This window comes from Chelonia mydas, chromosome 2 (assembly GCF_015237465.2).
Source record: "Chelonia mydas isolate rCheMyd1 chromosome 2, rCheMyd1.pri.v2, whole genome shotgun sequence".
NCBI classification, from domain to species: Eukaryota; Metazoa; Chordata; order Testudines; family Cheloniidae; genus Chelonia; species Chelonia mydas.
The window spans coordinates 227,698,898-227,710,538 of NC_057850.1; the positions used below are offsets into that span (position 1 = coordinate 227,698,898).

The window sequence follows — 11,641 nt, forward strand, 5'->3', positions numbered from 1 at the left end:
AGCGAGTGGCAATAGCCCTGTGGAAGCTTGCAACGCCAGACAGCTACCGGTCAGTCAGGAATCAATTTGGAGTGGGCAAATCTACCGTGGGGGCTGCTGTGATGCAAGTAGCCCACGCAATCAAAGATCTGCTGATATCAAGGGTGGTGACCCTGGGAAACGTGCAGGTCATAGTGGATGGCTTTGCTGCAATGGGATTCCCTAACTGTGGTGGGGCCATAGACGGAACCCATATCCCTATCTTGGCACCGGAGCACCAAGCCGGCGAGTACATAAACCGCAAGGGGTACTTTTCAATAGTGCTGCAAGCTCTGATGGATCACAAGGGATGTTTCACCAACATCAACGTGGGATGGCTGGGAAAGGTACATGACGCTCACATCTTCAGTAACTCTGGTCTGTTTCAAAAGCTGCAGGAAGGGACTTTATTCCCAGACCAGAAAATAACCATTGGGGATGTTGAAATGCCTATAGTTATCCTTGGGGACCCAGCCTACCCCTTAATGCCATGGCTCATGAAGCTGTACACAGGCAGCCTGGACAGTAGTCAGGAGCTGTTCAACTACAGGCTGAGCAAGTGCAGAATGGTGGTAGAATGTGCATTTGGATGTTTAAAAGCACGCTGGTGCAGTTTACTGACTCGCTTAGACCTCAGTGAAACCAATATTCCCACTGTTATTACTGCTTGCTGTGCGCTCCACAATATGTGAGAGTAAGGGGGAGACATTTATGGCGGGGTGGGAGGTTGAGGCAAATTGCCTGGCTGCTGGTTACGCACAGCCAGACACCAGGGTGGTTAGAAGAGCACAGGCAGGCGCGGTACACATCAGAGAAGTTTTGAAAACCAGTTTCATGACTGGACAGGCTACGGTGTGAAAGTTCTGTTTGTTTCTCCTTGATGAAACCCCCCGCCCCTTGGTTCGCTCTACTTCCCTGTAAGCGAACTACCCTCCCCTCCTCCCTTCGATCACCGCTTGCAGAGGCAATAAAGTCATTGTTGCTTCACATTCATGCATTCTTTATTCATTCATCACACAAATAGGGGGATGACTACCAAGGTAGCCCAGGAGGAGTGGTGGAGGAGGGAAAGAAAATGCCACACTGCACTTTAAAAGTTTACAACTTTAAAATTTATTGAATGCCAGCCTTCTGTGTTTTGGGCAATCCTCTGTGGCGGAGTGGCTGGTTGGCCGGAGCCCCCTCCACCGCGTTCTTGGGCGTCCGGGTGAGGAGACTATGGAACTTGGGGAGGAGGGTGATTGGTTACACAGGGGCTGTAGCGGCAGTCTGTGCTCCAGCTGCCTTTGCTGCAGCTCAGCCATACACTGGAGCATATTGGTTTGATCCTCCAGCAGCCTCAGCATTGAATCCTGCCTCCTCTCATCACGCTGCCGCCACATTTGAGCTTCAGCCCTGTCTTCAGCCAGCCACCTCTCCTCCCGGTCATTTTGTGCTTTACTGCACTCTGACATTATTTGCCTCCACGCATTCGTCTGTGCTCTGTCAGTGTGGGAGGACAGCATGAGCTCAGAGAACATTTCATCACGAGTGCGTTTTTTTTTTTTTTTTTCTTCTTTCTAATCTGCGCTAGCCTCTGGGAAGGAGAAGATCCTGTGATCATTGAAACACATGCAGCTGGTGGAGAAAAAAAAAAAAAAAAAAAAAAGGGACAGCGGTATTTAAAAAGACACATTTTATAAAACAATGGCTACACTCTTTCAGGGTAAACCTTGCTGTTAACATTACATACATGCACATGTGCTTTTGTTACAAGGTCTTATTTTGCCTCCCCCCACCGCGTGGCTACCCCCTCAATCCTCCCCCCTCCCCGTGGCTAACAGCGGGGAACATTTCTGTTCAGCCACAGGCAAACAGCCCAGCAGGAACAGGCACCTCTGAGTGTCCCCTGAAGAAAAGCACCCTATTTCAACCAGGTGACCATGAATGATATCACTCTCCTGAGGATAACACAGAGAGATAAAGAACGGATGTTGTTTGAACGCCAGCAAACATACACTGCAATGCTTTGTTGTACAATGATTCCCGAGTACGTGCTACTGGCCTGGAGTGGTAAAGTGTCCTACCATGGAGGACGCAATAAGGCTGTCCTCCCCAGAAACCTTTTGCAAAGGCTTTGGGAGTACATCCAGGAGAGCCGTGAATGCCAGGGCAAATTAATCCTTTCACATGCTTGCTTTTAAACCATGTATAGTATTTTAAAAGGTACACTCACTGGAGGTCCCTTCTCCGCCTGCTGGGTCCAGGAGGCAGCCTTGGGTGGGTTCGGGGGGTACTGGCTCCAGGTCCAGGGTGAGAAACAGTTCCTGGCTGTCGGGAAAACCGGTTTCTCCGCTTGCTTGCTGTGAGCTATCTTCTTTGTCCCCAAAACCTGCTTCCGTGTTGCCTCCATCTCCATTGAAGGAGTCAAACAACATGGCTGGGGTAGTGGTGGCTGAACCCCCTAAAATGGCATGCAGCTCATCATAGAAGCGGCATGTTTTGGGCTCTGACCCGGAGCGGCCGTTCGCCTCTCTGGTAGGCTTGCCTCCGCTCCTTAAGTTTCACCGCGGCACTGCTTCGGGTCCCTGTTACGGCCTCTGTCCTTCATGCCCTGGGAGATTTTGACAAAGGTTTTGGCATTTCGAAAACTGGAACGTAGTTCTGATAGCACGGATCCCTCGCCCCATACAGCGCTCAGATCCCGTATGAGGGAGAGAGAGAGAGGTGTGCACTTGTGACATTGCACCAATTCATTAGGACTCACAGGTGAATGAGGACAACAGAGATGGATATAAGCAGCAGTCCGCAACTTTATTAACTCATTTCTGGAGAGGGGAGCTATCTGCCCTGTCTCCCTGTACCAGCCATTTAAGTGGGTCCAGTGCAGGGATTTCAGGATTCCCATCATGTAGCCCATAACCCAGTGTAGACTCTCAACATACCTTTAGGATTCAGCTGATTCTACTGAATCCTCTCACTTTCTCCACTGTGAAGGGGACAGAAAATACCAAAGAGGGACCTCGGACTGCAAAGTCTTCAGGGCTCCCATTTTCCCATAAACTCATTGTGGCACGATAGCCGATTTTAGTCTGGTGGGTCCTGCGCTTTTCTTGATGGGGAGCTAAGATACCACCCTTTGCCCCTGCTCTTGGGTGCCCAGGGCCCCGCTACTAGCTTGGGAAGGTGGCAGAGAAGGGAAGCGGGGGAGGGGGTCTGGGTTTGCTCCTCGCTCTGAGTCCCAGTCCCTCTCAACCCCTGTGGGTTTCTTACCCTCGTCCTCCTTAGGTAGGGTTACCCTCGGTCCTTAGATGCTGGGGGAAAGGGAATCTCCCTGTCCTGCTGGAGCAGGGTCTCCCTTACTTCAGTTCTCAGGTCTTCTAAATTTCTCAACACATCTCCATGCTCCAGTCCTTTGTCCTTTCTCTTCCTCTGTCTGCCTGACGCAGGGGGTTTTATTAGGTTCCTAACAGGGCCTTAATTGATTGCAGGTGCTCCAATTAACCTGCAGCCACCTTCCCTAGTCTACAGGCAACCACGCCTTAATTAGCCTTGAGCTTATATATTTCCCCTCTAGCACTCTCCCACTGCTCCCTGGCCCTCCTGTATCACACTAATGTACACCAGCAAAATCACAGGTCCCTTATTTCTGGCCTTTCCCCCCGACCCCCCTTTTATCTGTACTGGACACCAGCCACAAGTCATGATAAACAAAATGTTCATACATATTACTAATATTAATTTCTAAGTCCTATTTTTATTTAACCAAATGCTGCCTTCATGATGCTGTGACAAAAGTGAAAACACCTACCAGGCCTCTGCCAATTTGGTCCCACTTGGAAAATATCCTTCCTAACCCCCAAAGCAGGCAACCCCTCAGTCAAACCCTCAGCATCCTAAAAACCACAGCTCTTACACAAAACTATGGGGAGGGAGGGTGAGTTAAGATGAATTGGAACATTTGGCAACAACCCCCCTGTATAGAGCAAAGAGCCAATGGTCTCCCATCTTCCTCTAGCTGGCCAATGGTTGACCGAGAGCCCCTGGGGAGGAGGGCCCTCCACTCCACTTCCTTCTAAGGCTGTCAAGCACCCTGCAGACCCTATTAAGTTTCCCACCTGTTGAGCTGGGTGGGTCACATTTTGTCTTCAGAGAAATTTGTGAGAAGGAAGAAGGGAGAAAGTTAACAGTTGGGTGGCCACACGAACCCATACCAAGACTGGGGTTGTTTGCTACATTTATATTTATTCATGATCCCAAAAAAGGTGTGGATGTGAGGTGACAACACAAAATTACTTAGGTTAGTGAATGCTAAAGAAAACTATGAGGAGCTCTGGAGGAACTTAACAAATCTAAGTGAATCAGCTGCAAGAAGGGAGGTGCAATTCACTGTTGACAAATACAAAGTAATGCACATTGGAAGGAATAATTTGAACTACGAACATACATTCCTGGGTTATCACAGCAACACCTTATGCCACTGTGTGGAGAGACTCTGGGTACAAGCATGGCTCCAGTGGATACCGCTGTCCAAAAGAATCTGATCTCATATGCATGGTGTGCATGTAAACCAAGAATTAAATCTATATGGACAATCACTCAAACAAAAAATTGTGTTTGATACTGTGTAAGGAGGGGACCAAAGAAAGGGATAATGTAGTCATAGTGATAAAACTAGAAAGAAGATCCTAGAAGCTGCTTTTTGAACGGACTTCAGGGGGGCAATATGGCTGGGGTCCAGGCCAGAAAGGAGGGGATTACATTAGTCAAGGCACTAAATGATTAGGGCTGAACAAGAGCCTTGGCAATCTCGATGGAGAGAAAATTTTGACTCTTTTGAATTATGTAGGTAGAAGTGAACATGTAGGAAAGACTTGGACGTGGCCTGGATATATGGGTCTACTCTAGAGAGAGGGATGAGTCAAACACAATGGCTAGAATACACTCTCCTGAATGACAAGGAGGGTGAACTGAACTATATATTTGACATTCAGCTGGAAAGATCCTACAATATCCTTCAGTTATGTTTTTCTGTTAAAAATAAAAAACAGTGTACTGTTCTGATCAAAAGCTTGATCAAAAACAGAAATGTAGATAAGTTACTTAAGTCAATGTCTTTCAAACATGAAAGCACAAAAGCAAACTGCCTGTGTAAGGCAGATCCCATTCAATGCTATTTTTTTAAATCACTCATTGAATATTACCTATATGTGATTCTCAGCTTTAATTGAAAATTTGTATGGGCTCTCTACATTAAAAAAAAATAAATCTGATTTGCTTGAGAGAGTTTTCTATGAATTTTGATGGCTTCGTCTGTGCCGAAGGTGTGTACAAATATTTACATTTCTGCTTTGTGTGCTATATGGTAACAAACAGTTACAATATCTTCTACGTCATGGCCATGATCTACCTTCTTAGATATGGATACAACTGAATAAAAAACATAAAATGCAGGTTTGATGATCTACTGGCTGCTGCTTTTCAGGACAACTAATGAAAAATTACCAGAGTGCTGGAAACAATTATAAAATTGGCAAGAATTTTACAAGAACCATACACATTAACAGATATAATTTAGCACTTCTCCTGTAAACTGAGTCCATTACATGAACAATGCCTTAGAAGTACAGGCCTTATTCAGTAGCGCAGCTAGTGGGGGAGCGGGGCAGCGGCCGCTCCCTCACCAAGCACAAGTGGTGCCTTTTTAATGTATTGGCGCCTTTTTAATTTTTACTCACCCGGCGGAGCTCCAGGTCTTCGGTGGCCGGTCAGGTGGCGCTCCGGGTCTTCAGTGGCTCTTCGGCATTGGGTCCTTCACTCGCTCCGGTCTTCGGAGGCACTTCGTTGGCGGGGGGAGAGGGGTGTCCTTCAGTGCCATCGAAGACCGGAGTGAGTGAAGGACCTGACACTGAAGTGCCGCTGAAGACCCAGAGCGCCGCCGGATGAGTACAAGTGGGTGGCGCCTTTTTTTATCTCCGCTCCCCCTGTTTTCTCCACCTGGCTACGCCACTGGCCTTATTGTGGCCTGGCTTGTGTGGCTTTGCAAGGCAATAAGGATACCAGAATGCAGGTAGCAGCATGAGGAAGAGAGAAGCCTCCACAGTGCTGCTATGCTCATGCCTTCAGCAAGTGGGTGGGTGGGTGGGCAAGATGAGGTAGGGCAGGGGTCTCAAACACGTGGCCCCGCGGAGTTATTTCCTGCGGCCCGCCATAGGCGCCGACACCCCCCCCACCTCGCTCCTCACCCCCTGCCCTCCCGCGAGCGCATTGCGTCCCTGCTCCTCTGCCTACCTCCCAGTGCTTCCTGCTGCCAAGCAGCTGTTTGGCAGCGCTTAGGACTGTCCAGGAGGGAGTGAGAGGAGCGGGGATGCGGTGTGCTCAGAAGAGGAGGCGGGGAAGAGGTGGGACCAGTGCAGGGAAGGGGTGGGAAGAGGTAGGACAGGGGCGGGGCATGTACTGAAGTGTCGCTAGATACCTCTTGTGGCTATGGTAACACTAGTGTGACCAGATAGCAAATGTGAAAAATCGGGACAGGAGGTGGGAGGTGGTAATAGGAGCCTATGTAAGAAAAAGCCCCAAATATCGGGACTGTCCCTATAAAATCAGGACATCTGGTCACCCTAGGTAACACCCCTCTTTTCATTAGGTGCCAGCAATGTGCTTGGTAAGACCTCAAACAGCTTACAGTCTAGCAGAGATACACAGGAGCCAGGATGCACAGGAAGACCCAGAGGGGGGATTAACTTGGAGCAGTCTGGGAGAGGGGGTTGTTTATTTGGGCATCTGTGGCGTGATTTGAATCATACCTGTCATTCCCCTTGGCTTCAGAGCTTTGTTGCAATGCACATGCTATCAGAGACTGTTCTGAAAGGTGCTAAGCTCCCAGAGATCCCACTGGTGCCAGTAGGAGGAGATGGCACCTCAGCTCCGTAGAAAGGAAGTTCTAACAGAGAGATGACGCAAAGGGGGGAGGGATTCAAAACCTGCATCCCAGGCCCTTGCTGTTATAGGCTGTGACCTGAGGCTGCTCAGCTGCCTTCTATGAGGATCAGCGCATGCTCACAGCCAATGGCTCTTAGCCCATCAGTCCCTATCAGACCCCATGACAGCTCCCGCTGCTTCCGCAAGGCTAATGGCAATGTTTGGAAATACATATATATATATGAACAGTTTCTCTCTTCCATGAAGATTAACAAATCTGTGTTAAGGTCAAATCTCACTGATGAACATTTGCAAGCAACATTGAGATTGGTTTCATCTCAGAATGTCAAACCTAATATGGATGCTCTGGTTGATGCAAAATGCTGCCAGCTAAGTGGCCAAAAATGAAATGACTGTCAAAATTAGCACTGACTTTTCGCATTACAGTTTTTAAAAAAGTTAATACATTGACTTAACAGCATACTATATTACTCTTCATTTTTTACTATACTTTTGTATCATTGTATGAAAAGGTTTCAGTGATGCAGCCCTCAGGCCAAATGTACTAGTCCTCATGTGGCCCTTGTGATGATTTGAGTTTGAGATCTCTGAGGTAGGGAGTGGGTAAAGCCTTGGCTCCACACTGCCTAGTGTGTCTATGCCAGTGCACCACAGGAGTTATGCTGCACCATGTATAGTTTTGGCTCAGACTACTTCTCCCATAAAAATGAAGGGGAACCCGAAGAGCTGATTGCGATTCTCAAGGCTTGTTTACATTACCATTTTTATTTCAAGTTAATTCAGGTTGAGGTTGGACATTAGGAAAAACTTCCTAACTGTCAGGGTTGTTAAGCACTGGAATAAATTGCCTAAGGAGGCTGTGGAATCTCCATCATTGGAGATTTTTAAGAGCAGGTTAGACAAACACCTGTCAGGAATGGCCTGGATACTACTTAGTCCTGCCATGCGTGCGGGGGACTGGACTTGATGACCTCTTCAGATCCCTTCCAGTCCTATGATTCTACGATTTTCCAATTAATTAGAGGTAGCTAACAAAAAATCAATCGCCATCAATTAACCAAGGTAAAAACTCTAGCATACAATTCTCTCCACGTGCCTTCTAGTCTGCTCCAAAGGCAGCGCAACCACATGCTGCCCCTTGCTCAGGGGCTACAGCAAAAGCACAGTTCCACTCTAGGTTTGCAAATCAATTAAATTTAGACTTAAATGTTGATTTTTAAAAAAAAATGTATTTAAATTCAATATTTTAAAAAGATGATATGTTCTCTGCAGTTTCAGGATGAATATTTTGTGGAAATGCAGTTTATTTACCCATCATATTTAAAACAGGAAATAATTTTTCTTGCACTGGCTTCTACAAAAAGATAGCATTGTAATGGATAACGTCGTTAAAAAAAATGCACCCCTTTGAAAATATTGTTTGAAGACTGAACACTGGTCTAAATTACGCTCTCATTTATACCAATGTAAGTCTGAAGTAATTCCGTTAGCTCCAATAGAGTTACTTCAGATTTATGGCAGCGTAACTGAAATCAGATTATCGTTCAATTATTTCAAGGGGAGGTTTGCCTGCATAAAGACTACAGGACTGGACAATGTATGTTATGTCATTAGAAATGCTTCTTATTTTAATGTGTCTACAGAAAATGTAATATACAAAAGCAATGCAAGTGTACAGCTCTCGTGTTGGGAGTTATAAGCCTGAAGTCTGATTTAAAGCACTATAAACTGGTCTAATCATATGAGATCCTGAAATGTTGTTGGTCTTCTCACTTCACAGATATTTCAACAAATCATAGTATTAAGCATTTTGATCTCAGTTATACATTTGTATTTTATGACAGGCCAAGACACAAACTGTCTACAGCTAAATGGCTTATACAGATTATTTTGTTTCTGATTAGCGGATGAGGTGGCCCAGGAAAGAGTCAGTAAGATTAGGACTTTAGGGCCCCAATTTTCAGAAGTGTTCAGCATATACAGTTCATGTTGAAATCAATGGGAACTGCAAGTGAAAAATCAAGTCACTGTCTCCATAAAAAAATACTGAAATGATATTTCTTTCTTTGCTGGTTGTAAGCAAGTAAACACAAGCATAATATCTCTGAATGACTGTAAGAGCGAGGAGGAAGTGCCTTGTAATAAAAATGGAACATTTTAAAAATGGAAAAATATGTTCAACAAGTGTTAGTAAGGCTTACAGCATTTCACATATTTTCTGTTCTAACAAACACATTACCACCAGGTAGCATAATTCAGGAATTGCTTTTTTTATTGGCACTACATTTTAGCTATTTATCTTCTTCACTAGTGCCTTGTGTAAGCTCTTCTCTTGTTTTGGCTATGCTAATCCTCTGAATTGCACATATTAACACAGCAACAGGGTGAACAAAATGTTTATGTGGATCCTCTGGCCTGGTCTACACCTAAAACTTAGGTTGAACTGGCTACATTGCTCAGGGCTGTGAAAAATTGCACGCTCTGTGTGACATAGTTAGGTTGGCCTAACCCCTACTGCAGACACAGCTAGCTCAATGGAAGAATTCTTCTGTCAACCTAGCTACCGCCTCTTGAGCGGGTAATTTACTGAGAAACCCCTTTCATTGCTGTAGCAAGTGTGTACACTAGAGCCATAGCGCTTGTTTTGTAGACACACCCTTTGTCAGCAGGTTTCAGAGTAACAGCTGTGTTAGTCTGTATTTGCAAAAAGAAAAGGAGTACTTGTGGCACCTTAGAGACTAACCAATTTATCTGAGCATAAGCTTTCGTGAGTTACAGCTCATTTCATCGGATGTATGCATCCGATGAAGTGAGCTGTAACTCACAAAAGCTTATGCTCAAATAAATTGGTTAGTCTCTAAGGTGCCACAAGTACTCCTTTCCTTTGTCAGCACACTCCCAGCACACCCTCTATTGGGGTTTAAGTGATGTAGAGTCTTGCACTGGACCTCTGCACCATGGGTAAATTTCACCCCAAATGTGTCTGGTGATCACTATTTCAATTTTCAGAGTAGCAGCCGTGTTAGTCTGTATCCGCAAAAAGAATAGGGAGGACTTGTGGCACCTTAGAGACTAACAAATTTATCTGAGCATAAATAAGATCTTCTTTTTACTATTTCAATTGTTATTTTAGTGCATTTACTATATTTCATTATAATTACATTGTTAGCATTACCCCAAGAGTTTCTCTCTTACTACATAGGTGCTAAAAATTCACTTCTAAGTGGGTTTTTTGTTGAAATTGCTCTTGACCAGGATATAGGGTCACCAGCTCTACAAATCTGTTTTGTCCCATCTTGTACAGACATCTGTGTTTTGTTGTGGCCTTAAACATAGTTAAAAAAATTATATGGCAGAATAGAAACTAATTTTATTGAAAAGCTCTACAGAGTACCACTAATACTGGCCTTTAGAGGAAAATTTAACATTTGATGCAATGCTAAAATCTCAAAAAGGAAAAAAAAAAGTCTACTTAACAGTACTATACTTATTACAATAGGAAGCAATCTGACATTTCAGAGATATGGCCTGGATGATCTAATAAATTTTTTCCAACCACCATCTCCTCTGCAGAGAGACTATTATGTTATTCCTAGGGTTTCTTCTCGATAACTACAGTTTAATCTTATTCACAGAGAGCTTGCGTGCTAAAGAACTCATCTTTCGAAAACATCACACTTTGTTGTAATTGTACTGACCAGTATACTTACTAAAACAATGTTATATTGTGTTTCTCCACTCTACTGTAGATTAACCTTCCACTCCCTCACATCACTGTATGAGCAGTTTCATCTTGCAAAGAGAGAAGACAGAGCATTCTGAATGCACTTCAACCATTAGTAGCAAAGATTTAACCTCCACATTTCATTGCATGAATAAAGAGGAAGAGAATCAGGATTATCTGTCAGCTAGGACAGCAATGTAACACTGTGCTGTGAACCATACAATTCCGAACTCTGTGCTGAAAAGTGGAGTGATATGGACTCTCTACCACTAAAACATCTATTTAGGGCAAATAATTAAACCTATATAATTTTATTGAATACATTTTTACAGTACTTTTGAAGCATATTTAATGATATGACAGCATACATTGGCCAATCCTATAGCCTTTATGCAGGTAAAAGTCCCCTTGAAATAACTGAACCATATAATCTGATCTCACAGGCATAAATCTGAAGTAATTCCATTGAAGCTAATGGAGTAACTTCAAATTTACACTGGTGTAAATGAGAGCAGAATTTAGCTCAAATGAGTTTGGCTATTATGGATTCTAGACCATATAGGATAAATGATTTCCAGAACTACTTGTTATATATTTATTTTTTATTAGTTCATTGGGGTATTTTATACATTTAAAACTGAAGTAATTAGACTGACCCACCACACACACCCTTAATGAAAGCAGGAGGTAAGCAATCCTTTAAAACTAGGATAAATAATGTAGCTCCATGGAGAGGTTCTAGTGACTTCATAAACCATAACAGCAAAGTTCAGGTTGGCTGTCACAAGAACTCTAGTGGGGGATTTTCTTGTATTATATGGCGTAATAAAATTATGCTGTTTTAATTTAAAATGTTTTTATGTTCCAGGATCCAAAAAGGTAACATCACTTCTTAGGGCTGTGCATGTAGTCCCCGTAGAAATCTGCATATTTCTGTATTGTATGGACATTTGTGATCTTCATTTTTCCCCTCTTGTT

At 44.2% G+C, this 11,641-nt stretch overlaps 1 protein-coding gene across 7 annotated transcripts in view; it reads right to left on the bottom strand.

The window, feature by feature from the left end:
- PRTFDC1 (phosphoribosyl transferase domain containing 1) overlaps positions 1-11,641 on the bottom strand; it is a 66,569-nt gene that overhangs the window by 23,991 nt on the left and 30,937 nt on the right. The gene's annotated exons all lie outside the window — the stretch shown is intronic.